We start from the raw sequence: 23,505 nt of genomic DNA on the forward strand, positions 1-23,505 counted from the left end.
CTAAAGCTCAACTCCAAAGCATTGGAGTGAGTTCTGATCGCAGGTGTTTATGCCGTTAAATTCCATGGTCAGAGCGGACATGGTGTATAAACAGCCTATCCCCCTTGATAGCCCCCCCCCCCTTTGTATTCTTTGAGGGGGCACCAATCACTGTAAGGGCTGTCTTCAGGCAGTGATGGGATCTTAAAGCCTGTGACAGGATCGTAAAGGCACAGTGTCAGCCTATGCTTCAGTATACTGTTGCCTAGTACAACATCAACCAGGCTATGAAGAGGGTAGGATCACACAAAAACACATGAAATATCTATTTACAATAAAATATCGGATCAAAAAAGTAGGACAATTGTAGCTAATGTATTTATGTTTGACAGATGACCAATGTGCTAAAGGGGGTTTACCACCTGGTTTCCATTAATCACACATTGATGGTCTATCTAAAGAATTGTCCATCAGTATTAGAACTTTTCATGACTTTTCTCAAAATTTGCTCAATGTGGACCAATGTAGAACATTTTGGGGTCCTCTTATGCACTTGCGTGCCCAAAGTCCCAAAAATGCCTTCTATGGCAGTACTAGTGGACGCGTTACTAGAGACTCAATCTAAATCAAAAAACACATTCTGCTTATTGTTATTGCTAGATCAACTCATCTTATGAGATGTCCCATCTGCAACTACAAGAAGCTATTCATTTTAGAAATAATTGCAACGAATGCAGGGAGCGAAGAATCACATCAGATGTTACTGGAATAATTACATTGGAGATGAAGTGCTCTTTTCTTTGGCCAATTTGTAGCCATAAAGATAAGCAAAGGTAATTTTAGATAAACCCTCCTCTCTTTCTATTGGGACTGGCTGCTTTACGTCAACTAGTTGTTTAATCTGCTCGCAACAACATGAGGTTTTCTATTATGGAAAATAACCTGAATTGTGGCCAAGGAGAGAATATAATATGAGAAACATTCTGGAATTCATCTGAATTCACTTGTAAAGAATGTTGCCAAGAATCCATCATTCCTAGTAATTTACACTGCCTTTATTGTATAAATATTTATACCACTCCTCAGCTCCAGAAAATGGATTATAATAACGCCAGGGTTTTATCGAGATTTGGCCTTTGCGTTTAACTAAACTTGTAAGATTTGGATGTGAAACTATTTTAAAGAGTTGCCTAGAATTAGAAAAAAAAGCATCTGTTTAATCTGTTTGCCAAAAAATGTCTTTGGTGTGTTACATCCATGTTTTATTATTATTATTACTATTTATTCATTTTTTTATAGAACACCATTAATTCCAGGGTGCTGTACAATTAGTAAGGGGTTCACTTACATTATATTAAGACAAGTACAAATGCAAAAAACTACAGAGATCAGGAGACAAGTGGAAGGACGACCCTACCTGTGAGGGATCACAATCTATATGAGAGGGTAGATGTAGACATGAGGTGAGGGAGCAGAACAATGGGGTTATGTTTGGAGGTTTGGAGGGTGGGGGACAGTCTGACACATTTTGGTAGAAAGTTGGGGGATGCACAGGAGAAGTCCTAGAGAAGGTTGTGAGAAAAGCGAATTGTAATAGAGTGAAGCTGGAGGTCCTGTGAGGAGCGGAGATTATGTATGGGATGTTATTGGCTGATTAGTTCAGAGATACATGGAGGGGACATGTAGTAGATGGCTTTGTAAGTCATGGTTAGTATTTTCTAAGCAATGGGTAACCAGTGGAAGGACCGGCAGAGAGGAGAGGCAGAGGGGAAGTGAGGAGACAGGTGGATTACCCGGGCAGCAGAGTTTAGGATGGATTAAAGGGGGCAATAGAGAGGTAGCTGGGAGACAACAGAGAAGAATGTTGCAATAGTCCAAGCAGGTTTGGATTGAGGAAGAGTGAGATACAAAAGATGTTCTTGAGGTAGAGACGGCAGGTTGCAGTAAGAGCCAGTGTGTGAGGCTAAAAGGATAAGGCAGAGTCAAAGATGACTCCAAGCCAGCGGGCTTTAGGGACCAGGGAGAGTGTGGGCCATGTACTGAATGATTTCCCTTTTGTCCATGTTATATTTTAGAAAATGGGAAGAAAAGAAGGAGTATATGGCTGATTGACACTTTGGAATTCTGGCTAGAAGATTTCAGGACCAGAGATAGATGTGTTGTCATCATCATAGGAGTGCTATTGAATGGCATGGAACTCAATGAGCTGTCCTAGGCTTGAGGTTCAGATGGAGAAGAGTAGGGGTCCCAGGAGAGAGCCTTTAGGGATGCCAACAGAGAGTGGGTAAAGAGAAGATGTGGTTTGAGGGTGAAAGACACTCAGGGGGGAATCTGTCATATGCTGGCGCTTGTGTGGCACTTGTGTTTGATGAGGACTATGTTTTGTGGGCAACTACTCATAGGTGAGTAGTTCATTTGATAACCAATCCTGTAGGAAGTGGTGCTGACCTTTCCTATGCTAAAGCATTGAACGGGATCTTTGATGGCATCACAATAAGGGAGACGTCAAATACATGTTATGGCATGCAAAACTCTTTCTGCACATTTACAGATATTTCTGCTGCAGTACTTGTCCCCCTTTACATTGCAGCACAGCCGGCTAGCAGCTACGCGCTTCCAAAGTGGACCGAAAGTGGCACTTGCGCAGTGTTTCTCCCTCCTTTTATGTGCAAGGCTGGAGGGGAGATGACAAGTCCACTGACATTTGACGGGGACGGGGAGGCAACAAAGAGCCAGGAGGCAGGACCAGGGAGGTAAAGAGGCGGGAGTTACCTAACAAGGCGGCATTGAGGTTAGGTGGCTGCTTAACTGCTGTTCCCCGAACCCCACCCCCTTGGCTAATAGCTGTTTGTGGATATAACTTTATTTTTCTAAATAAAGGCAGAGTTGGCCCTTTATAAAGATGTGCAGAAAACAGACAACAGCCAATATTAGGTACATTTGGTGGTTTATAAGCGATTCGGCTGGTGACAGGTTCCCTTTGACCCTCTCCAATGTCTGACATTGAAATTTGATGTCATCTAAGGTCCTTTAGAAAGTATGAATCCCCTGTGTGCTGTATGGTACATTGACACAGTACTGGATGATGCACCCTTGTGTGGAGAATAATGGAATCCATTAAACATTATTATAAGAATAATAAGAATGTAAGAATAACCTTCATATTCCGCAGCACTGTACAGAGCATTGGGGACATATCCAAATAAAATAAGATATTACTGAATAATAACATAATCAGATATAACTATAGGAATGAGTTATTGAATAATAATTTTACATTTTCTAAAATTGGAAAAAAAATGTACACATCCCTGAATTCCTAAAACTAGGGTCAAAAACACCTGGTACTTGGAAGCAATAACAAGCTGAGATGACTAGAGCTGGTACCACGTATTGGAAAAGTAGATGGAGATAAAGCAGATCCATTTTCTTAACCCCGGACAATCCCGTGCATTGCTTGTAGGCCACAATGTTCTTAGATCTTTCATTCCTGAATGTGACCCTTGTCGTGGTCCTTTAGATCTGATGTTATGCCATGAGCCATTAGAAAGAGGAACCAAGCACGACACATGAAGTATTTCATTAAAATAATTAATGGCCATGCAATGGATCATATCACGTTACTGTCCAGACTGGGTGACTACATATCAATAGAAAAAGATACACAGACTTCTAATGAAGAATCCTAACAATGTGCCACAGCCACTAATGAATGAGCAGAGGAATACGGCTAAAATGTCATCCCCTTATCAGTCACTGCAACATGTATGTCAAGGTTGTTTCAAGAATTCAACACCGAAAAGGCAGTCAAATATTTATCACATATTGATTTCTGCTCCATTTCTTGCTGATTAATTCTGCTAACAAAGGGGGAGGGGACTTGGAGGGTAAATCCGTATGTTAATCCAAAATCATTTTTGGCTGGATTTGAAATTATTTTAGGGGCTCATTCTAAGAATGTCATGATATATTTCATTTTTTATTTCAAGTATTTCAAGTATGATGCGCCAAACTAAAAGGGGTATTAATGTTATTGTTTGCATGATGAAAAAAATTATACATTTTTCCAATATACTTTCTGTATCAATTCCTTACGGTTTTCTAGATCTCTGCTTCTATGTTTACTTCGAGTGGACAGAAATCTGACCATGGTCACACAGGTGCACGGCTCTGTGTTGACGAGAGTAATCAGAGCCATGTCATATATAAAGAGCCGTGCACCTGTGTGACCATGGTCAGATTTCTGTCTTGTATAATTTTTCATTATAACTACAATAACATTTATTTGCTGAAATGGAAAAACCCCTTTAATAGCCACATGCCACTAATTTAGGTTATATATCCGAAAAGGTACTGTAATGAGAAAACTGGACTAATAAACAACCCTAAAACTCCAGCCCCCCCAACAGAATCAGAACATGTTAACCATTTCTGGTCCAGAACAAGCTTGCAGAGAGCAAGGTGGGGTAGGTTCAATCAGCAGCCCAGCCACTAGAGCCCTATTCAGACTGCGACTGAAGTAACCAGATATCTTCAGCATCTTCTCAAACTGACAGTACGAACTGAGGAAGACTCTGACACCTACCTGCATTATAACTTATACCAAATTATAGAATACTAACAGTTGTAGATCAGTCCAAAGGAGGAGCACCCCACCAATTTGCTCAACACTGGGGCATCACTAGAGACCCCCTTTCTGGCTTATACATGCCCTCTATAGGACTTGTAACCCACCTCCTTGCTTCCATTATGATATACCCCCCCCCCCCCTGTATGTGCTGGAAATCTCACAGCAGCAGTGAGTATGTGATACCATGAGATTTCTGGCATAGTTCAGGAGGGGGAAGCATAGAGGAAGAAGGAAGTAGTTTACAATTGCTTTGGGGTTGTGTATAAGCCAGAGACCCTGGGGCCAAGAGGTGATCTCCAGCAGCATGAATGGTTAATAAAGTTAGAATCCAATGGTAGATTTGATTTCAATTATATCTACCATTTGTTTTCCTGCATTGTGAACCAAACATACCTTGAGAATGTTGTAGCAACACTGATGCAGAAACATATCTTGTTTAATCCTTGATCCGAGTGGTTTTGCTTGGAACCTTGGGAAAGCTGGGTGATGCAGGACTGATAAACACATTATACAGAGCTTCCTTAACTTTCCAGACAGGACTAATCAACCTGAGCTGGATGACTCATACACTGCACCTGGGGAATGGTGCAGAGATTGATTACTTCTGCCTGTCAGGGACAACACAGTGATTAAATCATTGTAGGAGCAGTGCATAATTAGGGTGAGAGGAGAAGTGGCAGGGCAGCCATAGGAGCTACAGAGCCTCATTATCTTAATTTTATAATTGTTTTTACAGAAAAACCACTCAGTTCAGAGATTAAACAAGATATGTGTCTGCATCAGTGTAGATACAGCATTCACAAGGTATGTTTGGTTCACAATGCATGAAAACAAATGGTTGATTTCCTCTAATCAGGAAATAATCTCACCTTTTTTTTTAAATTCACAGTATTTTTATTAATTTTTAAAACTTAACAAAGTAGCATAGGTATTACATAGGCTTAGGCTTAGTAGCTTCATTGAACATACCAGATGCAACTGGTAAAACACAAAACATCTTCTTCCAAATACAGAGTATACAGATTGTATTACATTCTTGGCAAGATATAAGAAAGAATAGGGAGGGCAGTATAAAGAAAACATAGGTTCCAGACTAGTTTAATGGAGAGTATAAGTGCCTGAGTTAATGGTGTAAGTATTAAACCATAATAACCAATTGTTTTGGAAGGTTTACTATTTTCTCCCCTTAGTTTTTAAGGTGGATTTGTCACCAATGACTTCCAAAGGTTTTATATAAATGCATTTTAAAAAATGTGAATAAAAACATAATAAAGGTGACAAATTCTATGGTTTTATGTCCATTTTTGGTACATTTTTAATGCTAAACACAACTGTATGAACACTATATAATTTTGTCTTATTCAGTTTAGTGGGAGGGGGGGGGGTTCAAACACAGTCAGAAGAATGATATATTACAATAGATTTTTCCATAAATTTTCCTTGTGTTTTAAAATCAATATTTCCATCTTAAATGTTTAAAAAAATTAAAGGAAAAAATACGCTTTTACCTAGGGGCACAGGTTTTATATACATTTTTTATTATACTTTTTTCTTTAAGTTCAATAGTAATCATTGATATAGAATATTTGTATAAGTTTGTTTCATATTACTAAACAGGCGGCAGCATTGACACAGTTAAAAGTCTTTCAGAAAACACAGAGAGCGGAGCTCCCATGCTGAGCCAGACCACTCAGAGCAAGTGAACGCTATTGATGTGTGCGGTTATCTTTCTCAGGTTTTAATTATATTTCCTATAGCCTTGAATGTAATTTCCATTCTCAATGGCCTACTGGAAACATATAGTAAATGAACCTGCAATAAAACAGCAAGAGAGAATATCTACTATCGAAAAGGTCACTGTCAGGGTCATAAAGATGGACTGCACAAGGATATCTGTTATCCTTTAGCCTGCCAATTTTTATGGCTGAAAATAAGCATATCTATATATAGCTCCCTGCGGCCAATGCGTTTTACCATCTTTTAGTTCCTGTTAATTAAAGGGGGCCATCTATGTAACGCTTGGGGTTACCTCTATTGATTATACAAATTGCTGTATACTGAGTATGGGAACCTTTAATGTTTCCTGCTGTCAGTGCAAATTATACATGTAATGGTTCCAGGCAAAAGTTGAGGAGGTTGTAGAGGTTCTCTTTTATATCTAGTTAATATCTGTCTAAGTTTTAAGACACAGACAGACACAGTTTGCTGAAAGTGGAACTTAAAGGAAACCTACCACGTGAAATTCAACTTGTAAGCTTCAAATATCGAGCACCAGCTGAAGGTGAGCTGGTGCCGGAGCATATTTTTGTTATTCTCCTAAACCGCTGTATTGCGGTTTAAAAACTTTAGTTATCTGAACTTAGTTATGTGAAGCAGCTTTGCCACATGATGGTACGCGCTCGTCACCTGCTCTCCGGCACTTCCACGGTGCAGCGAACCGGCTTCACATATAAAGATAACTAAAGTGTTTAAACTGCAATACAGCGGTTTAGGAGAATAACGAAAATATGCTCAGGGTGAGCTGGTGCTTGGTATTTGAAGCTTACAAGTTGAATTTCATGTGGTAGGTTTCCTTTAATGGTTGCTGCTATGCAGGCAATGGCGCTATAGGGGAAATGGCGGGAGACCCGCCCTGTAATGTGGTAGCACTCTGACAATACTTCCTCGACCTTGCCATCCAGCCAAAATAAGCAATCGTGAGACAAGAGCCTTGGTGAGAGAGGTACAAAACCCCAAGATCACTGTGGCCGATCTCCAGAGATGCAATAGGGAGATGGGAGAAAGTCACCACAAAGTCACCTATCACTGCAGCCTCCACCAGTCAGGGCTTAATGGCAGAGGGTGCCAACAGAAGCCTCTCCTCATTGTAAGACATATGAAAGCCGCATACAGTGTGCAAAACATATGAAGGACTCCCAGACTAAATGAGATTCTCTGGTCTGATGAGACGAAGATTAAACGTTTTGGTGTTAATTCTACGCGGTATGTGTGGAGGAAACCAGGCGCTGCTCATGGCCTGCCAAATACAATCATTCTATGGGGAAGGGAAAGGACAACTGTTTGAAATCTAAGGAAAGATGAATGTGGCCAAGTACAGAGATATTCTGGATGGAAACCTCTTCCAGAGTGCTCTGGACCTCAGACTGGGTTGAAGGTTCTCCTTCCAACAAGACAATGACCCTAAGCACACAGCTAAAATAACAAAGCAGAGGCTTCAGAAGAACTCTCCTGACTGGTCCAGCCAGAGCCCAGATCTAAACCCAATTGAGAATCTCTGAAAAGACTTAAAAATGGCTTTTACCAACGTTCCCCATCAAACCTGAGTAAACTGGAGAGGTTCTGCAAAGGAAGAGGCTGAGGATCCTCAAATCCAGGTGTGAAAAAATTGTTGCATCATTCCCAAGAAGACTCCTGGCTGCACCAGCTCCAAAGCTGCTTCTACTCAATACTGAGCAAAGGATCTGAATACTTATCACCGTGTGATATTTCCGTTTGTATTGTTTAATAAATGAGCAAAAATGGAGAGCAGAGTGTACATTGATGAGCAAAAAAAGAACTTTTTTTATCTTACCAATTGGCTGCAATGAAGCTTTTACTGAATACTTTCAGTACCCACTGTAAATGTATCGGCAACTCCGACTAAGCACTAACACGCCCCTTTATGTGCACATTTTTCTGTATTATCAGACACAGTCTCGTCGCGACACCAAACTGGCACAGACACTTCTTAAATACACGTGCAAGCTCCAAAGACATTCTTATATGTGCAAAGTAGGACATAAAAAGGAACAGCCTATTTAATAGATCTGCCCATGGACTCCAGAAATGGACAAAGGATTTGTTGTTTGGCGCTCTCTGGCACACTCGCGCCTGCACAACTTAAGGCCTGCACAGCCTGTTTCCCCATGCGAAGTTGCGCAGGCGCGAGTTTGCCGGAGAGCTCGGTGACGTCACCGGCTCTCCGGCACTTCAGAATCCACTGCACACACAGACGCGCTTATGGTGCGCCGTGCCCTACTGCGGTGCGCCGAGACAAATTTTAATATAACTTATTAATCAGTGACAGGGGGTTCATTGTACTAATGAAAATATGCTTCGGCACCAGCTCACCCTGAGCTGGTGCCATGTATCTGTGTCTTAGAACTACCACTTTTAAGTGGTAGGTTTCCTTTAAACTTGTTGGGTCAATAAATGTTAGGCACCGATCAACTACTGATGTAAAGAGGGTAGACACCCTTAGGAAGGAAAACATTTAGAGAAAGTCTGAAGCTATTGAAATGCTCACACGATGTTGCATGGCAATCGTACTTGGCAGAGATACCGGCTTTGCTATTGGCATGACGTCTCATGGATTAAATGTTTACAATGAGTTATGAAGTTGTCAGATGCTAAACTGTAATTAGTACTGATAAACAGGGCTGCTGGAGAGACGGAGAGGAAATTAGCCGAACCAAGGAGAGTGATGTGATGTGTAATGTGATCTTCACTTCAGAGTCTTGCCAGGAGCTTATGTGTAGTAGTAATGAGACAAGTGAATAGACTTATACACAAGAGGTTTATGAGGAGATGTGTTACACTGTTTTTGGGAGGAATATTGGAGGAGTGAGCAATGATTGCCAACTATAAGTCACTTCTGTCATTTATCTCCCTGTCACTATCACTCTATATTAATGGGAAATCTGATCCTTATTAAACTGCTCTCAACTTTTTTAGAACATACTAAATCATCCAGTCCTACACTATGTCCCAGTGGCCATCAAGACTCCGAGATGAGAAGCAGGAACATTATGACAGTCTAGTAATGGATCCAAACCTGTTTATGTTTACTAACCTTGCAATGTATTTGGATGCCGGCCAAACCTCTAATGCCTTTGTGCTCTTTCTTTACTTTCTTAATGCTGCCCAGTAGTTTGTTTGAGGTACAATATCTGAACTGGTGGTGTATGCTTAAAATTACAGGATATTAAAGGTATTTACTAATTAAAATTTTCTATTTTACATTTAACATAACAATAATCAATGCTTTTTGTTTTAGGACAATATCACCGCTCAAACATTTGATTCGATTGGATGTAGTCACAAGCCTCCTGACTCAACACGAAGAGCTGGAGAAACACAGGTTGTACAGTGCTGGATTGCCTGCAGGGTAAAGGAGGTGAGTAAGGTGTATTATGTTGCTTGTGGACCTTGGTTTGGGACACTAAAAAGACAATCTTGGACAACCACTTTAAGCTGCCCATACACATTGGATTATTGTTGGGCCAACCATCCAACATTTATGAGGGTGCTCAACTTAATCTGGATGTGAGATATTAAGGACTTAGAGGATTAGACCCAAGAGGTGTCGTTTAGCACTTTTGCCTGTACCCATTCATAGTACATGTACACTTAGCTGAAGAACCACTATAACTGTATGGAGTGGTTGGGAGGAATAGTCTTAGGCCTCTTGCCCATGAGTGAGGTTAATGCGTGCAACTTGCATCAAACTTGCATCATGTGCTTCCGGTTTCTGACCGTTCAGTCCAGACATTGCAGCAAGCACGCAATGTCTATTTGATGTGAGTTTGACGCATTAAACACACTCATGGGCAAAGGCTTGAGCTGATTGGGTCTTCCTCTGGCAGCTATCTCAAATTTATGATCAGCTTTACTTTTATGAGATGGATCCACATTTTACATCTCTTTACCTTTTACTTTGTATGTTTCTTCGTTTTATTCTTATATTTATTTTAATTGATTCCAAGTTACATAGGTGTTTTTTTCAAAAATGTTGTTCTGTGTCATTGTATTTGGATATACATGTTATATATATCATATGATTAATATACAGTATTTCCACAGTACATTCACTTTATGCCAAAACAATAAATATACCCTTTAATTGACACCAACACAAGTTCTAGTTGTATACAGGCAGTCCCAGACTCAAGGACATCCGACTTGTTACGGACCTCTCTGCCCACTGTGACCTGGTGAAGTTCTCTGGATGCTTTACTTTTACCCAGGGTGCAATGACCAGTAAGGTGTCTGTAATGAAGCTTTATTGACAATCAGTATTTCCAAGACAGCACAAAATTTTGAAAATTCAATTGTCAGTGGGACACTTTTTTTTAACCTGTTCTGACTTACATACAAGTTCAACTTAAGAACCTATCTTATATGTAACCCTTGAACTGCCTATATTTATGAAAACCACAACAGGAAATAAGTATATACCAGTTTGGTTTCTAATATAATATTACTAATTAATTAGTATATATAATGTTACTCCCACTGAAACCTCCCCCAATCACGAGCATAGGAGTCCCAGTTCCCTCAATAAATGGTACGGCAGATCAAGTATATGCGCTGCCTTTTCATTTATACTCTATGCTCAAGCTTATCCACTTATTTGGGAAAACATGACCCCTATTCTGGTGATTGATGGAGGCCCCAGAACACCTTATGCATTTTAAGTCATGAAATCATATGTCATCCACATCTTATTATCTATACATCTTATCTATATTTCCTTTGAGAGCTCCTTTTCATTGACCACTCACTTGATGTACGTCTCATAAAGTTTAAAATAGTCACTGGCCCATGTGCTTTAACCTATTGTAATTTCCAACTTCATCGATCCTTCCCAATTATATTCCTTTCCACATCAGACACATTATTCTAGAGGATGACACATGTTAATGTCATCCGCTAGCATGGAAAGTTTACTCTTCGGGGCCACAAGGTCATTAATACAATTAAGGAGGAGGAGGACAAGAAGTAATGACCCATTTAACCAATTAGTCCTTTTTGTTCTTTTGTAGGCTTTATAAGGAGACTTTGCTTCTAGCACAGAATTATCTTGCCAATATGGAAAATTATTATTTTTAAAGTACATGTGTCCCAAAATGATAAGCACCTAGCTAAAACTATGAAGACAGGTAATATGCCACAATGTCACTGGTTTGAGTAGTCTAATTGTGCATTAAAGGCTAAATAAAACCAGTAAACATGAATATATCTATATTGAATTCCTGCAGATCCACACTATGGAAATCTCGGGATCCTCTATTGTTTCCGACTATGAATCTTCCATATCGGCCGATTCTCCTTTAGAGGTAATTCTTCCAGGGAAGAATATTGTATATCTGTAATATGTTATCCAATGGGATGTTTACAAAAAGAGAAACCAAAAGAAAAATGGCCTGTCAAAAGAAGAAGCCAAAAAACACTCCCATAATAAGCCTTAATAATATACTTCCAATAGCCTATGGTATATTATGCTTAAGAACAGGTTCCAATAGACTAAGCCACACTGATTTTAAAAATGCCTTTGCCAGCGTTCTGAGTGTTTTCGGTACTTTAGTAAACTTTATTTTCACAATACTTGGCTCCCTCAATGCACATAATTGGAAGTGGGGAGAGGGGAGGGAGCTGGATGAGTGTGAAGGAAAGGGGATCAAGACATAAGAACAGAGGCTGCAGCTATTCCCCCCCCCCCCCGGGACTCACCACATGCTGCTGGCAAGGAGCCAGGTAATGTGAAATAAAGTTTTATAAAGTACTGAAATGATCCAGAATGCTGACAAAGGCCTTTTTAAAATCAATAGCGCATAGGCTATTGAAACCTTGACCATTCATCCTTGACCGTAGAGACGAGGGATGGGTGAGGAAAAAAATGTAAAAATGTATTTAAAAACATCAACAAAGTAAAAATGGAGCTATTTCTAAAAAAAAAAAAATCTGTTTAGAGAACTAGAGGAAGTTAAATACCAATTTCAAGAACAGTTAAGATCAATTTGATTCAGCCCCTAACCGAATCTTCAGTTGAAGATTCAATAAAGCTTCTATGAATTGAATCTTGGATGACTCTCTCATTTCTAATAAAGAGCAGAAAAGACAACGTAGAGTATTTAAATACACTTGGGTGATGCGGATAAAAAATTTACACGAGAGGACGGCGCACATGAAAAATAAATGTCAAAAAAGGTCCATGTAAAATTTATAAACCTACGGAACATTGCATCAAAAAGGCAACACGCAGTCATATGCTGAAACACTACATCCATAGTCTGCCATGTTAGCTAATGCTTTTTATAAAAGTATTGTATTTAGCATATTATATTTCAACAATGAAAAAGATAAAAACACCAAATAAATTTACTATATATAAAAATGACTTTACTATTACTATTTCAATCTCTGGAAATCATGAAATCATTGTATTCGTTTTCCACCTCCTCGGTTTGTCAGCTGTCTATAAAATTTTACTCACAATGGCATGTTGTCAGCCGCTGACTTAACGAGTGACAAAAATCTGTCTCGGTGTCAGCTGTCCTAGGAAGGAAACAGATACAGCTTATTAGATGTGGACAATATGCAGATCTGCAGTTGCTCGGCCAACCATAAAAAATTTTGCTTTCTATATTTAGCCGATATCTCTTTCTAAACCTTACATAATAATATTTATCTTTATGGTATGGTAATTGCTATGGGTGTTATGTTTTTGTGAAAAATGTTAAAATTGCAGGCTGGTTCAATAAATCTGTAAGTAAAAGCAGAGAGCGGAGTATTAGACATTGCTCTGATCCTGCAACTGTATAGCCTAGCCTCGAAATGACCCCAAGTGTATGATACCATGAAGTTTGGTTCATGTTATTATAGCTACTGCCTAAGCATAGAGTAAATGCACATGAATACAGAATGACTTACAGAGGGAGTATAGAATATTGAATGAGTATAGAATAAAATATACAAAATATGCAAAAAGGTGGATGCAATAAGGAAAAGCACGCTTCTTTTGCTACCTTGTATGGCAGCACCCTACCATCAAGCATGACTTTCAAGAAACCTAATGATATGATGTAGGATTAAAGCCAAACCAGTATATCTATTCTAGAAGGAACAGATTCCCAATTGTAGAAAGCACTGGCTATGGCTTTGTCTATGGCCCCTCCTCCTCCAGTGCCTATCATCTGGCAAAGGCGGAGCTAAGTGGGCAAGGGCTAGCACCTTTTGAAAACATGCAAATAAGGCAGAGGGCCCAAAGGCAGCACAGACTTTTTTTTTGCTAATGTTTTTTGCACCCAAACAAGGAAGCTCCAGCAAGCTAGAGCATGCAAAAATTGGTACGAAACTCAGTTTTGTTCCTCTCCAAGGAAATCTTTAGTAAAAGGCTTTATTGAAAGAGCATAAGTCATATTACATACATTTGCACAGTATTTACAAGGGCGCATACATATAGCCTATACTGTCTCGCAGCACAGTGCACAATATACAACAAATTAAGATTCACTCTTTAGCATTAACAGCACACAGGAGTAGACAGCACTGTTTCAATGTTGTTGTATCTCTTCAGTGGAGTGCAGTAAACTGGTTGGGCTGAGTGAAAGGCTATTGACTGGGGTCAGGGAGTATGAGTTCTCCTTATGGAGACTTTGCCGATTAAGGCCGCCTTATAGGCATGTGGAGACTTATAGCCATTAATGCTCCACCAGGAATAGGAATAGGAAAACAATTCTGGTAAGGAAAACAATGCCTATTTTTGCTACCTTGTAAGGCAGCCCCCTTAACATCAAGCATGACTTCCAGGAAGCCTAATGACATGATGTGGGATAAAAGCCAAACCAGTATATCTATTCTAGAAGGAATCCAAGAGTATGAATACATATAGTTGTTAAAAGTGATGTAGATTTGTGGTGTGTTTAAACTTTGAACTTCTTGAACTCTTTTTTGATAAAAAGAAGCTGTAATTATTTTATGTAAAGTTGCATGAAGGCTTTTGGGACCGGTGCCCTTTTAAATAAAGTTGCATTGGGACATTGTTAACTACCATCTGTAAGGAAGAACGTTTACATTCTAAGATTGTGTAGAATGTAGATCTAACACATGTGGAAAGCTTCTTTTAAAACAATGCACCACCGCTGTTAGCAATCTCTGCTATGGACCCTTTCAACATACTGGATCTTTCAACAGTGCCAACTGGAGATGAGCAGACCCAATAGAGCTCATTTACTAAGGGTCCTTTGGCCGCGATTCCGTCGGGTTTTCCCGATTATTTCGGATTTGCGGCAAATTGCCCTGGGTTTTGGCGCACACGATCGGATTGTGTCGCAACGGCGCTGGGTTGCATGCGACGGAAATCGGGGGTGCATGCGGCGGAAATCGGGGGGCGTGGTCGGCGGAAAACCAGACGGATTCGGAAAAACTGCAGTATTAAAAAAAAAAATGTGTCGCTTTACACGCACTTACAGGCACCAGGAAGAAGATGGTGAACTCCGGCGGACCTCGGCGCAGCAGCGACACCTGCTGGATATCGGGCGCACAACCTTAGTGAATCCCGGCATGACACGAATCCACGTCGGACAACGCGCCACGGGATCATGAATGGACTGGGTAAGTAGATGAGCCCCAATGTCTCCATTTGGGTTTTGGCCATGTGACCCAGACTTATTGATGGATTGGCGACCAATCTGGCAATATGTCAGGGTCCTGCAGGCTGAAACTGAACGGAAACATTGGGTCTGCTCCTCTGCAGTTCCAACTAATGTAATTCCTTTTGGACTGTGTTTGTACACAAAGTGCATGATATACCTTCCTCAAAAGGAAAATCCAGAAAGAATTGAAAGTACCTTTAAAGAAACTGCATACCCAAGCAGCGGAAATCTGACAAAATAAATAGCTTTCTGTCACCAGAAATAATACAGATTAGTACTAGAATGGAACCAGATAGGAGCATGTCCACAGATCAGCCTTAAGGCTCAGAATTGTTTATGGGTTTGTGGCTCATTTATCAGGGTCACTGAGCTTGGAGCAACTTTTCATGTCTATTTCAGTTGATGTATGTTATACACTAAAATCTCTAGGCAGTTACATGTTTCTATATCTTCTTTAAGAAATACATACTACAGGATTAGAAAATGTCTCAATTTTGTTTTGAACATATTTTTATTAGAAATTTTTTCAACATAAAATAATACAATAAACAGGAAGCTAGATAGGAGCGAGGCAAGCATCTCTTGCATATAGAAAGTACAGTAGTAAATTTACGAAAATTTAACCTCAACTGTATCCAGCGCTGAGGGTTTTAATAACAGTCTAAACAGAACAGAAGGGGGGGAGAAGAAGAGAATATGGGAGGGAAGGTACAGAAGGGTAGAGGGGTCGAGAAGGCATTCCAAATAGAAAGCTAGGAGTTTTCCCAGTCTATACGAGTAAAGAAAAGGTCATTAGCATAGTATCACCATCAGTGGCGTAACTAGAGTCCACTGGGCCTCGGGGCAAAATTCCTAATGCCCCCCCCCCCAATTATACCTAAAAAAAAAAACCCACAATGAATTATCATATAAAATTAAAGATTTTATACAATAAGCCCCTTTTACAACTGTTTGATTTAAAAATAAACCCTGTACTCACCTCAGGCAGCAGGTCCCGCATCTTCTTTCTTCTGCCCGCGGCCAGACAGAAAGGGGTGCATGGCCGAGTGATGACGTCATCATGGGGCCGTGCATCCATGGAGTGATGTGCGCCGGGGTGGTTTTCCCGCCACATTGCTCCAGTTATAGTGCTTGAGCAGCTGCTTCCGGCCACATTGAGCACTATTCAGTGACGGGCAGGAGCCTCTGCCCGACTGCCAGTGGCGTACCGACCACGGTCGCCATTGAGGCGGTCGTCCGCCCCCCCCCCCCCCCCGCTGTGACCGTGGTCGGTACGCCAATGAACAACGTTCTTCCGGTAACATGCACCAGACTCATAATGGCTACTACAGACTTAATCCGGACTCTACAGATTCATGTAATCAAACCATGACCCCAAAGTTTTCTGGATAGAGCCCGACTTTGGGGCAATTAGGTACTCGAAACTAGAGTTTGAATTTCCTGAATAATGAAGAGAGGGATAGTGCTATTTTAATTGCTTCTATAGTATTAAGTGGAACACAAAGTACCTGTTCCCCTCGGGAGATTAACTAGACCTAGAGTTAGAATTGCTACAAAAAATGTTTGTATCAATTTCAATTATTCACATAGGAGCTGTAGGTACACAATAAAGATACTATATGATACTTTTATGTCCATGAAATTGATGATAATGCCAAATAGTGAAGTGATGTACAAATATAACAGGTCTAATGTCAACTGAAACAAAATTTTATTGGAAATGCAGATGAGACTGCATGTGATCTACGGGTGGTCTTGAACCAGCTGTCAAAGGGAAACACTACCTGCAGCAAAGTTGCTGATTGACAACTTTAGTTTAGGTCTAGAGATGAGCGAACACTAAAATGCTCGGGTACTCGTTATTCGAGACGAACTTTTCCCGATGCTCGAGTGCTCGTCTCGAATAACGAACCCCATTGAAGTCAATGGGAGACTCGAGCATTTTTCAAGGGGACCAAGGCTCTGCACAGGGAAGCTTGGCCAAACACCTGGGAACCTCAGAAAAGGATGGAAACACCACGGAAATGGACAGGAAACAGCAGGGGCAGCATGCATGGATGCCTCTGAGGCTGCTTAAACGCACCATTATGCCAAAATTATGGGCAACAGCATGGCCATGACAGAGTGACAGAATGAAGCTAGATAACATCTAAAACATGCAATAATTGACCCTGACACTATAGGGGACGGCATGCAGAGGCAGCGGCAGCAGGCTAGAGAGTGTCATGGCGACATACCCTAAATGGACTCAGGCTTCAAACCAATGGGTGGCAGAGAGGAACCAAAGGAGGTGAGCAAGAAGTGCTCAAATAATATCGGTACATGATAAAAGTTTGCCAGTATATTTTGTGGATTACACAGCAGGGTGGCGACAAAGTTAACATGGAAGCCATGAAAACAACCCAAAATTCTGCCTGACACAGCTCGTTTGATAAGGGGACCATGTATGGAGGCAGTGAACTAGTAGTAGATTAAAGGTGCTGCAGTTAAAACTATGTTAGTTGGATCTTGGCATGGAGCTGGCGCTCCGCTGCCAGGCGAGCTTTCGCCAATCCAAGCCCCTGTCTCTAGGCTACTCCCCAAACAGCACTTCTAAGAACCTTTTGTATAAGATCAAGTGTAGTAGCGTTCTTATAAGTTTAGGATATGCCGGGTGAGGGGAATGTAAACAGATGCGCAAGAAGCGCATGATGCGCATGGAGCTGGCGCTCCGCTGCCAGGCGAGCTTTCGCAAATCCAAGCCCCTGTCTCTAGGCTACTCCCCAAACAGCACTTTTGTATAAGATCAAGTGTAGTAGCGTTCTTATAAGTTTAGGATATGGCGGGTGAGGGGAATGTAAACAGATGCGCAAGAAGCGCTGAAATAATATCCCTAAATGGTAAAAGTTTGCAAGTATATTTTGTGGATTACACAGCAGGGTGGCGACAAAGTTAACAACTTTGATGTGGAATCCATGAAAACAACCCAAATTTCTGCCTGACACACCTCGTTTGATAAAGGGACGATGTATGGAGGCAGCTATATGGACGACTTTTGGAGGTAGGAATGGAGACAACGTGTGGAGGCTGCTATGGAGACAATTTAATTTGGATAGTGCCTGTATGTGGCAGTCCCAAACATTTTTCAAACCAGAGGAGCAGGTAGGTGGCCCTCCAGTAAAATGGGATAGATTGAGTGCCTGTATGTGGCAGTCCCAAAAATTGTTCAAACCAGAGGAGCAGGTAGGTGGCCCTCCAGTAAAATGGAATAGATTGAGTGCCTGTATGTGGCAGTCCCAAAAATGTTTCAAACCAGAGGAGCAGGTAGGTGGCCCTCCAGTAAAATGGGATAGATTGAGTGCCTGTATGTGGCAGTCCCAAAAATGTTTCAAACCAGAGGAGCAGGTAGGTGGCCCTCCAGTAAAATGGGATAGATTGAGTGCCTGTATGTGGCAGTCCCAAAAATGTTTCAAACCAGAGGAGCAGGTAGGTGGCCCTCCAGTAAAATGGGATAGATTGAGTGCCTGTATGTGGCAGTCCCAAAAATGTTTCAAACCAGAGGAGCAGGTAGGTGGCCCTCCAGTAAAATGGAATAGATTGAGTGCCTGTATGTGGCAGTCCCAAAAATTGTTCAAACCAGAGGAGCAGGTAGGTGGCCCTCCAGTAAAATGGGATAGATTGAGTGCCTGTATGTGGCAGTCCCAAAAATGTTTCAAACCAGAGGAGCAGGTAGGTGGCCCTCCAGTAAAATGGAATAGATTGAGTGCCTGTATGTGGCAGTCCCAAAAATTCTTCAAACCAGAGGAGCAGGTAGGTGGCCCTCCAGTAAAATGGAATAGATTGAGTGCCTGTATGTGGCAGTCCCAAAAATTGTTCAAACCAGAGGACCGGGTAGGTGGCCCTCCAGAAAAATGGAATAGATTGAGTGCCTGTATGTGGCACTCACAAAAATTGTTTCAAACAGAGGACCGGGTAGGTGGCCCTCCAGAAAAATTAAATGCATGAAGTATAGCAAGAGCCAGTGGGCCCTGTCAAAAAATAGCCATTTTCCTCTGCTTTACTGTACAAAGAGGAGGAGAAGGAGGAAAATGAGGAGGAGGAGGAGGAGTGGATCAATTATTCAGGTTGAGCTTCCTTCACCTGGTGGAGATTGGAAATTCTGAGAAATCCAGCCTTTATTCATTTTAATAAGCGTCAGCCTGTCAGCGCTGTCAGTCGACAGGCGTGTACGCTTATCGGTGATGATGCCACCAGCTGCACTGAAAACCCGCTCGGACAAGACGCTAGCGGCAGGGCAGGCAAGAACCTCCAAGGCGTACAGCGCCAGTTCGTGCCACATGTCCAGCTTTGAAACCCAGTAGTTGTAGGGAGCTGTGTGATCATTTAGGACGATGGTATGGTCAGCTACGTACTCCCTCACCATCTTTCTGTAAAGATCAGCCCTACTCTGCCGAGACTGGGGACAGGTGACAGTGTCTTGCTGGGGTGACATAAAGCTGGCAAAAGCCTTGTAAAGCGTACCCTTGCCAGTGCTGGACAAGCTGCCTGCTCGCCTACTCTCCCTCGCTACTTGTCCCGCAGAACTACGCACTCTGCCGCTAGCGCTGTCAGAAGGGAAATACTGTTTCAGCTTGTGCACCAGGGCCTGCTGGTATTCATGCATTCTCACACTCCTTTCCTCTGCAGGGATGAGAGTGGCAAGATTTTGCTTGTACCGTGGGTCCAGGAGAGTGAACACCCAGTAATCGGTGCTGGAATAAATTCTTTGAACGCGAGGGTCACGGGATAGGCAGCCTAGCATGAAATCTGCCATATGCGCCAGAGTACCAACGCGTAAGAATTCACTCCCCTCACTGGCCTGACTGTCCATTTCCTCCTCCTCCAACTCCTCCAACTCCTCTTCTTCTGCCCATACACGCTGAACAGTGAAGGACTCAACAATGGTCCCCTCTTGTGTCTCGCCAACATTCTCCTCCTCTTCCTCCTCATCCTCCTCCACCTCCACCTCCTCCGATATGCGCTGAGAAACAGACCTCAGGGTGCTTTGGCTATCAACAAGGGAATATTCTTCCCCCGTCTCTTGTGACGAGCGCAAAGCTTCCGACTTCATGCTGACCAGAGAGTTTTTCAACAGGCCAAGCAGCGGGATGGTGAGGCTGATGATGGCGGCATCGCCACTGACCATCTGTGTTGACTCCTCAAAGTTACTCAGCACCTGACAGATATCAGACATCCACGTCCACTCCTCATTGTAGACTTGAGGAAGCTGACTGACCTGACTACCAGTTCTGGTGGAAGTTGACATCTGGCAGTCTACAATCGCTCTGCGCTGCTGGTAAACTCTGGATAACATGGTCAGTGTTGAATTCCACCTCGTGGGCACGTCGCACAACAGTCGGTGAGCGGGCAGTTGGAGGCGGCGCTGCGCTGCCCTGAGAGTGGCAGCATCTGGGCTGGACTTCCTGAAATGCGCACAGATGCGGCGCACCTTCGTGAGCAAATCAGACAGATTGGGGTATGTCTTGAGGAAACGCTGCACTATCAGATTTAACACATGGGCCAGGCATGGCACATGTGTCAGTCTGCCGAGTTGCAGAGCCGCCACCAGGTTACGGCCGTTGTCACACACAACCATTCCCGGCTTGAGGTTCAGCGGTGCCAGCCACAGATCAGTCTGCGCCGTGATGCCCTGTAATAGCTCTTGGGCGGTGTGCCTTTTGTCGCCTAGGCTCAGCAGTTTGAGCACCGCCTGCTGTCGCTTAGCGACGGCACTGCTGCTGTGCCTAGAGCTACCGACTGATGGCGCCGTGCCCACGGATGGTAGTTCGGAGGAGGAGGTGGAGGAGGGGTGGGAGGAGGAGGAGGCATAGTAGGCCTGAAACACCTGGACCGAGGTAGGCCCCGCAATCCTCGGCGTCGGCAGTATATGAGCAGCCCCAGGGTCAGTCTCGGTCCCAGCCTCCACCAAGTTAACCCAATGTGCCGTCAGCGATATATAGTGGCCCTGCCCGGCAGCACTCGTCCACGTGTCCGTGGTCAGGTGGACCTTGTCAGAAACGGCGTTGGTCAGGGCACGGATGATGTTGTCTGACACGTGCTGGTGCAGGGCTGGGACGGCACATCGGGAAAAGTAGTGGCGGCTGGGGACCGAATACCGAGGGGCGGCCGCCGCCATGAGGTTGCGAAAGGCCTCGGTCTCTACTAGCCTATAGGGCAGCATCTCCAGGCTAAGCAATCTGGAGATGTGCACATTAAGGGCTTGGGCGTGCGGGTGGGTTGCACTATATTTGCGTTTCCGCTCCAGCGTCTGGGGTATGGAGAGCTGAACGCTGGTGGATGCTGTGGAGGATCGTGGAGGCGACGATGGGGTTTTTGGGCCAGGGTCCTGGGCAGGGGGCTGACTAGCAGCTGACACAGGGGAAGGAGCAGTGGTGTGCACGGCCGGAGGTGAACGGGCTTGTTGCCACTGAGTGGGGTGCTTAGCATTCATATGCCTGCGCATACTGGTGGTAGTTAAGCTAGTAGTGGTGGAACCCCTGCTGAGCCTGGTTTGGCAAATGTTGCACACCACAGTCCGTCGGTCATCCGGTGTTTCCTTAAAGAACCTCCACACTTCTGAAGATCTAGCCCTCGCCGCAAGAGCCCTCACCACGGGAGCTTCACTAGTTGACAGTGGCGCTGATGCACCAGCTCTGGCCCTGCCTCTCCGTCTGGCCCCACCACTGCCTCTTCCAACCTGTTCAGGTCGAGGACTCTCCTCCGTCTCAGAAGCACTGTGTTCACCCGGCCTCTCAACCCAGCTTGGGTCTGTCACCTCATCATCCTCCGATCCCTCAGTCTGCTCCCCCCTCGGACTTCCTGCCCTGACAACAACTTCCCCACTGTCTGACAACCGTGTCTCCTCATCGTCGGACACCTCTTTACACACTTCCACTACGTCAAGAAGGTCATCATCACCCACAGACTGTGACTGGTGGAAAACCTGGGCATCGGAAAATTGCTCAGCAGCAACCGGACAAGTGGTTTGTGACTGTGGGAAGGGTCCAGAAAACAGTTCCTCAGAGTATGCCGGTTCAAATGGCAAATTTTCCTGGGAGGGGGCAGACTGGGGGGGAGGAGGCTGAGGTGCAGGAGCTGGAGGAGTGGGGATTTCGGTGACATGGGTGGACTGCGTGGAAGACTGACTGGTGGTGGACAAATTGCTCGAAGCATTGTCAGCAATCCACGACATCACCTGTTCGCACTGTTCTGGCCTCAACAGTGCTCTACCACGAGTCCCAGTAACTTCAGACATGAACCTAGGGAGTGTAGCTCTGCGGCGTTCCCCTGCTCCCTCATCAGCAGGTGGTGTCTCACCCCGCCCAGGACCACGGCCTCTGACCCCTGCAGTAGTTGGACGCCCACGTCCCCGCCCTCGTCCTCTACCCCTAGCCCTGGGGTTAAACATTTTTAAAATGAGAGTTATAACTTTTTTTTTTTTTTTACTTTTTTTTTTTTTTTTTGTGTGTTTTTTTTGTGTTTTTTGTTTTTTTTTGTGTTTTTTGTTTTTTTTTGAGTTTTTAGAACCAAACAATCCTATCCTATTGCTATGGCTATTTTCTAGCCAAGTATCAAAGGAAGCACACTACTATGCCAGATGAGATGACACTGAGTTATTGCCTAATAGAAATCCAACCCCTACTGAATTTTGCCACTTCAGCCTTTGCTATGGATATGTGCGCCACTAAGCGCAGAACACAGCGGTCGCAAGTCTCACTACAAATTGCTCAGAATTGGCAAGTACATGCACTGCAGAAACTACAGCCACCAGCAGATCAACCAGAAATCAAATATATAGAACGCTACTGTAGGCTTCAAGAAGCTATTTGTATTCTCCTATGGCTATTTTCTAGCCAAGTATCAAAGGAAGCACACTACTATGCCAGATGAGATGACACTGAGTTATTGCCTAATAGAAATCCAACCCCTACTGAATTTTCCCACTTCAGCCTTTGCTATGGATATGTGCGCCACTAAGCGCAGAACACAGCGGTCGCAAGTCTCACTACAAATTGCTCAGAATTGGCAAGTACATGCACTGCAGAAACTACAGCCACCAGCAGATCAACCAGAAATCAAATATATAGAACGCTACTGTAGGCTTCAAGAAGCTATTTGTATTCTCCTATGGCTATTTTCTAGCCAAGTATCAAAGGAAGCACACTACTATGCCAGATGAGATGACACTGAGTTATTGCCTAATAGAAATCCAACCCCTACTGAATTTTCCCACTTCAGCCTTTGCTATGGATATGTGCGCCACTAAGCGCAGAACACAGCGGTCGCAAGTCTCACTACAAATTGCTCAGAATTGGCAAGTACATGCACTGCAGAAACTACAGCCACCAGCAGATCAACCAGAAATCAAATATATAGAACGCTACTGTAGGCTTCAAGAAGCTATTTGTATTCTCCTATGGCTATTTTCTAGCCAAGTATCAAAGGAAGCACACTACTATGCCA

The 23,505-nt window shown here is 43.2% G+C and overlaps 1 long non-coding RNA gene across 1 annotated transcript in view; it reads right to left on the reverse strand.

Annotated features, from left to right (window-relative positions):
• Positions 1–12,781: 12,781 nt before the first annotated feature.
• LOC140076528 (uncharacterized) overlaps positions 12,782–23,505 on the reverse strand; it is a 34,654-nt gene continuing 23,930 nt past the window's right edge. The window contains exon 3 of the long non-coding RNA XR_011849608.1: positions 12,782–12,925. This is a non-coding gene — a long non-coding RNA (uncharacterized lncRNA). The remainder of the gene's footprint in view (positions 12,926–23,505) is intronic.

The sequence above is a fragment of the Engystomops pustulosus genome, chromosome 9, assembly GCF_040894005.1.
Source record: "Engystomops pustulosus chromosome 9, aEngPut4.maternal, whole genome shotgun sequence".
In the NCBI taxonomy this organism is placed as follows: Eukaryota; Metazoa; Chordata; class Amphibia; order Anura; family Leptodactylidae; genus Engystomops; species Engystomops pustulosus.